This window comes from Patella vulgata, chromosome 2 (genome assembly GCF_932274485.2).
Source record: "Patella vulgata chromosome 2, xgPatVulg1.2, whole genome shotgun sequence".
NCBI lineage: Eukaryota > Metazoa > Mollusca > Gastropoda > Patellidae > Patella > Patella vulgata.
The window spans coordinates 67,874,164-67,880,976 of record NC_065880.2 but is presented as its reverse complement, the minus strand read 5'-3'; the positions used below and the strand labels follow the sequence as shown (position 1 = coordinate 67,880,976).

Sequence of the window (6,813 nt, the reverse complement as noted above, 5' to 3'; positions counted from 1 at the left end):
GTAAGAAGGGATTGGGTGATAAATAAAATCTCCTACTCGTCTTTTTTGATATAAAAAAGTATCAACATTCGTTGATAAAGTAAAAAAAAAAACTCGGCAGAGCCTCGTTTTTTGTTACTTTATCAACTTGTGTTGATCAGAAAAGACTGGTAGGAGAGTCTCTATATATGTAAATTTGTTGTTCCATACAGCTTGATACACTGATCATGATCAAACCAAACAAACAGCCACTTGGTAACATGTGAGTACTTTTCAGATGGAAGCATCTCTTTATTTTATCCGAATAGGACAAGTCCCTGGTCTCAACAGGTTAGTAATCTTTAACTTTCTTTTTTGAATTTTAATTTATATTAGGGAGGGATAATCACAAGTGGGCTGATTGCTTATGATAGGCCTACAGTGCACATTACTTGACAAGTTCAAACTTGAACAGTCGATCCCAAGCTTTACGTGTCCAACCTCGTGAGCCCCCCCCCCCCCCCACCCCAACGAACGCACACACACTACACAAGGCACCTGCGCAAAAGCACATTATTATAATAAAATTGTACCATATGTTAGTCCCGAAGTGGACGTTAATTATTTACATTGACTGGACCGACAAAATGGTGTAAAGTTTCTTTTGAAGCGCATACAGCATATTTATACGCAGTATGTTAGTCTAATAATAATCTGTTTTCATCAAGCAATAGTTTTGAATGTAGGATTTGTAAACCCGAAAATCAGTTGTGAGACGGACTCGTTTTACAAACTATAGGTATTGTGTATTATTAAAGGGGAAGGGGAATTATCGCCAAAGACGCATGAACAATGAAAGTTTATATTTCTGCGGCATAGTATCAGAAAGTTTTAGATAATTGTACAGACTAAGACTAGAGTCTTTCACACTCGGCAAACCTCGGCAGATTCCGTTACTCTACATCTAGCTAGATGCAGGGTACTGGAATCTGCTTAGGTTTGCCGTGTGGAGTCTTTCACACACAGTTAACCATTTTATTTACTACAATGAATCCAGAACATTTTGTTAAGATTTTAAACTTACTACTATTCCAGACATCTCTTGTTATCGGTCGGACGATGGCGGAAGGGTAGTTGTTCTTTGGGTAAGCAACATCTTTTTTTAATTAAAAAAATCTTCACCATATCACAATATTTTCGTCAAACTACATAGAAATAGTTTCCATCCTATATCAGACTTATCTGACCTATGAGACAGGTCTAGTGCAATGTAATTGACATATTCGTAAGTGTAATCCTTCAACACCAATGGGCATGTTGTTTTGAGTTTAGGAAACGAGTATAGGCTAATATTAATTCATGTTTTTTTTTTCAGATTACCTAACACTAAAGGATACAAGACGTTTATGGTATCATAGAGGGGTCCACACACGTTATTATTTATCTTATACTGGGTCTGTCTTTATATATTGGCTTGTTGATATTGCTTAAGCTTGGCTTGTGCACCAATTTTCTTTTGTAAACAACATGATGTATGCTCAGGATGTTTTGGATGAAAGTTATATATGTTACAGTCAATGTCTACAGGCAATGTGTACAATGCCTTTGTAACCCCCAACCCTTACCCTAAACCTAACCCTAACCCGGCAATGTACACATTGACTGGTATATTTCAGGCATTGTACACATTGCCTGATTGTAGACATTGACTGTCACATATATAGATATGGGGAGTAATTAAATTGGAATATATTAATATATGGCATCGACTAATCCCACATCTTCTTTAGGCTTATTAACATTTCTTTGCATGTTATTTTTAACTTTTTACACCATTTTGCATTTGCTTACTAAGTAAGGGGTGCTATATTTAATATATTCTGATATTTGGTTTATCTTAGATTTTTAATGCTTTTAACGTATATTGCAAATTTCTCTTGAGGACCAAGTAAAGATAATCGGATATAACGTGTTTCTATGATAAACTTAGATGTATTGTTGATAGTGTGGTCTAGAGAACTTATGGATACAGGTAATAGTAGTACAACACCGTTGGTAGATTTTAATATTTTTTGGGCAAAACAAAAATAAAACATGCTGTCTTTTTTATCAGCCCATAAACAGATAGAATAACAGATTTCTAATTCTAAACAAATCTAATTTACAGGATTATTATCCTATGTTTGATAAAAAAAAAAAAAAGGAAAAAAGGAGGGGTTTCGATTTTGAATAATCGTCCATAAATATTTTTTTTTAATTTTAACAACAGTGAACAGTGCCAGTTAAAGAACATAACAAACTGTGTGAGATTAAATGCATCCTGGAATTTTAGCCTGTGTAAATCTTGGAACATAATCCTCTCATTTACAGGACCGTGTAGATATATTTGAAAACGGCGATAGTAATGTTGATACATTGCCTGAAGTTGTGGATGAACAGGGCACGGATCATATAATACATGCAGGTACTGCACAGTCAATTGTAACGCAATTGATTAGGTAAGCATTCATTTTAGTATTTTCTTTATTTCTAAACCAAAAGCGAAAGTATGATGACTGCAATACAAAAGTTCAAAGATTATTTATAAGTTTTATTAAGAACATAAAATATCGTATTATGTGACACGATGAACAAATTTGTGAAAACGAAATGAGTGGTTATCCATAGAAATTTCAAGAATGAGGGTAACTGATTGTGTTAGAACACCCCATGTCACTTCTTTTCGGGAGTTCACATAATTACATATTTTGTACTTCTGTAATAATTCACTGTTGTCCCTTATTTTAAAACATTGAAAACCCATACATGCTTGTTGATTACAACTTCTCGTGTTCCAGTAGCCAGGTCCGTACATCAAATTAAAGGTTTTTGAAATATGTCTGCAGACATGACAAAATACTGCCCGGTGTTATACAATACAAAAGATAAAACTGTTTTATATTCTACAGGACCACAACAGTCAAGACGCCGAATGACGTCTAAAACTTGGTTATTCGAATTGCTCAATAGCGGTTCTTAGATGAATTTTTTTCTATTGATTTACTGTGCACGAATCATTGGGATTATTAGATGAATTTACTCTATTGGTTTACTTTGAACGAATTATACTTGAGCGGCAAGCTGATCGACTTTCTAGTCGCAAAGGGGGTCACGGTGGCTTAGTGGGTAAGACGCTGGCTCGCTAGCCTGGAGGTCGGGTGTTCGATCCCTGCATTGGCCGAGAAAGTTCATCCACATTTTCCGGCGTGGGTCCCCCCTTGTCAACTGGCGTGGTTTCGAATCCCCGGGTGTACGTGACAAGGAGTAGGGTCGCCTGTCCAACCTCGTGGGTTTTCTCCGGGTCCTCCGGTTTCCTCCCACTGCTAAAGACCCCTGCGCGCAAGCGAATTATTGAAATAAAATTAAACCATGTTATTCCCGAAATGACCTAGTTTGTGTTGAGTGGACGTTAAACCCCATTTCTCTCTCTCTCTCTCCCCCCTTGTCAGTGATGTAGGACGGAGGGCCTGACAAGGACAGCTGTCTAGTCGTTCGGATGGGACGAAACACCGAGGTCCCGTGTACATACTGGCACACATTGGCGTGCGTAAAAGATCCCTTGACAGTTGGAATTTGATATAAGAGGCCGTAGTGCCGCTGCCCGGGCAAAATTTCCCTCATAGCACACTGTATGGCGTATGCCCGTCTTCATTAGCCAAGTTCGGAACAGAACAATAGGACGTTAAACCCCAATTCATTTCTAGTCGCAAAACAATACAACAGTAAGTTAGGAGACTTGCGTGACCAATAACGCAGAATACCGCACGTTTGTATTTTGGAAAACGTTTTAACAGTTGTATCCATTAACACATCTTAAGTTGTTTTTTTAGTCATGTATATTGAGCAAAATATCATTTGTGCTGTACAGATGAGCAAATTTTCGACCACGTCCGTTTTAAAACGATATTATTCATGTGAACTATTTCACTGCGTTATGAATGGAATGACAAACGGTCGCTTATGGTTCCAGGAATTTGACTGAGAAATGAGACTTTAAAAGGGAAATTCTAGATTGGCAATAACAGGTTTATGTATGTACTATATATTTTCTAAGTTTTTCATGTGTCCGTCTATTAGGTACAGTAAAGGACATTATGTTGTCAAGGTTGAAACACATTTTAGAATAGGGGTTCTTGGTGACATTGACTCTTAGTTAGGGTTGAGGTGTAAAACTACTTGAGGAATGGAGTCTACGTGTTATATCTAGACTAGAAAGAATAACTTCATCACCCAGTCTGCTGAACAGACTGAAGAAGCTAATCTCTTTCAAGAGTAAAAACACATCGATGAGACGGAGAGTTTCTTCTCACACATAACATAAACAGCTTCTTCTCTAGCCCACACACATAAAACAGCTTCTTCTCTTATCTAGCCCATACACACAAAACAAACAGTTTCTTCTCTAGCCCACACACATAGAATAAACAAAGATTCCGGATTTCTTGTAGCTTCTAGCAAGACAGGTTCTCGGTGATTAGAATGGGTTGTAATGGTTGTAGGCTGCAGACTCACCATTACCTCCTAGAACATGTACACAACCACATTCAGTCCTATTTGGGACTTCTCTTCTTTGGGAATTGTGATCAACACACAATTAGACAGACCAGAACTCAAGGTTTATGACATTGTTAATCTAATAGGATTCTGGATAAAATATATTAGAGACTTCTGTCTCACCTCTATGGAGATTATGGTGGATTCTGGTGTGCACTCCCCATTCATTGGTCCTCGACGAGGCCAGTTATCATTGATGACTTGTGGTTGGCCAATGAAGTTGTAGTACCGATGTCTACAGTTATTATTGTTCATTTATATTATATGCATGTATTTTACAATGTAGGGTCAATAGTGAGTGAGCATTTCCAGTTGATCAGATCACTTGGAAAAATCCCACCTTTCCCTTCCTAGATGGGGGTTGGGTTGCCGGTTCTCGATACTGACCACTCATATCTACATCTTTGTTTCAAATCAGTATATAATATACCAGACACTAGAGATTGTCAGAAAAGCCTACACAGATCAGAACGTTTAATGTTTTTTCGAAATATTCACATTTTAGGACTAACATATTCGATTCAATTTTATTTCAATAAATATCTTGCGCGTAGGGGTTTTTAGCAGTGGGATGAAACCGGAGGACCCCGGGAAAACCCACGAGGTTGGACAGGCGAACCTACTCCTTGTCACGTACAAGCGGGGAATCAAAACCCACCACTTGACTCAATGGCAGACCTTAACTCAATGGCGTTAACCATTCGGCCACCCAACTCCCCAATAGCTGGCTCTCAATATGATAATACCAGACACTGGAGATTGTCACATGTTTATATTATTGTCAGTTGTCTTTGGATAACATAATCCAACCATTTAATATTGATATTGCATTTAAATCTATATTATTTGTGTTTAAAAGTTTAATGCCATGTATTATTATAAATATTTAGTTTGTTCTGTGTTGCTGCTGGCTCTTCTTTCCCTTTTCGGGTAACGTTTGTCTGAGAAGAATCATCCTCAACAAGGAAAACTTTATTGGACTGCAGACTATATATGATTTGAAACGTTGAAGTGGTGAACTGTTTTAAAGAATTTGGAGTTTTAAATACATGTATAAGGGAATAATCGCACGAACAGTTTTTAATATATGTAAATAAGATGCTGGTCCAGTTATGTGATTTTCACTGCGAGAACTTCCTTTTCCACATAAAGCAAGCAGATTCTTTTTCCCCACGGGTTTTTTTTCTATCTGCAGTGATGACATTAAACGTCAATCAGTTTTACCTCCTGTTTTATGTTTTACTCATTTTCTGTTTTTATATACGCTGGTTTCGATTCCCCGGTTGTACGTGACAGGGAATAGGTTCGCCTCTCCAACCTCGTGGGTTTTCTCCGCTTCTCCGGTTTCTTCCCACTGCTAAAGACCCCTACGCGTAAGCGAATTATTGAAATAAAATTGAACCATCTCAAATCAACCTGTCTAAAATATCGTTTTATTATAATGTATCGGACAAATTAATTATTGTACATTGTTTAGTTTTTTTAATAGACTTATGTTAAACATTGATTAGATTTTTATAGGCCCATATTTCATATTACAGAACAAAATTCTAAATTTTCCATTTTCCTAAACTTGGAACATAAACCGTTATGGGAATTTGAAAGGGGTCAAAATTATTTCGAAATTTTCGACATAGCAACATGTGATGGGGGGATGGGGGGTAGATGTATTATGCCTGTTCGTCCGTCATGCTACAGGTCCCAATTTTAAATTTTCCCTTTTCCCTACACTTGGAACGTACCAGTTTATGGTAATTTGAATGGGGTTAAATTCATTTCGAAATTTTCGACATACACACACGGTGGGGGTGGTGGTGGGGTCGAGGATATTTTTTCGCCCAACGACATTTATTATTATTTTATCTATACCCACATATCAAATGTTGTTTAATGTGGGCCAACTGATAATTCATCAGTCGAAATTGATTACACTATTTCTTAATCAATTATATACTTATAGATAAGAGGTTTTGATTTATATTCGTATTTCCCATTGAATTTTTTTTTTTTTTTTTTGTATGACAAATTATAATCTTGTTATTGTCAAAATAGTATTTTTCTAATGAAGTTGAAGGATTGATGTCTACTGTTATAATTGTTCATTTATATTATATGCATGATTATTGTTCATTTATATTATATGCATGATTATTGTTCATTTATATTATATGCATGATTATGTATTTTATAATCTGAGGTCGATAGTGAGCGAACATTTCTAGTTGATATACAAGTAAAGAGCTTGTTTTTGGTTTTTACCCA

General features: G+C 36.6%; 2 long non-coding RNA genes across 3 annotated transcripts; both read left to right on the top strand.

Moving 5' to 3' along the window:
• Positions 1-206: 206 nt before the first annotated feature.
• On the top strand, positions 207-1,683 carry LOC130010951 (uncharacterized). The gene is made up of 3 exons (XR_008786247.1): positions 207-309; positions 1,054-1,103; positions 1,334-1,683. It is a non-coding gene; the product is annotated as an uncharacterized LOC130010951 (long non-coding RNA).
• A 166-nt stretch (positions 1,684-1,849) lies between these two features.
• On the top strand, positions 1,850-6,345 carry LOC130010878 (uncharacterized). 2 transcript variants are annotated; one of them, XR_008786173.1, is made up of 3 exons: positions 1,850-1,990; positions 2,329-2,456; positions 5,442-6,345. It is a non-coding gene; the product is annotated as an uncharacterized LOC130010878 (long non-coding RNA). The 2 variants fall into 2 exon arrangements; XR_008786174.1 differs by lacking the exon at positions 5,442-6,345 and adding an exon at positions 2,907-3,680.
• Positions 6,346-6,813: the final 468 nt, after the last annotated feature.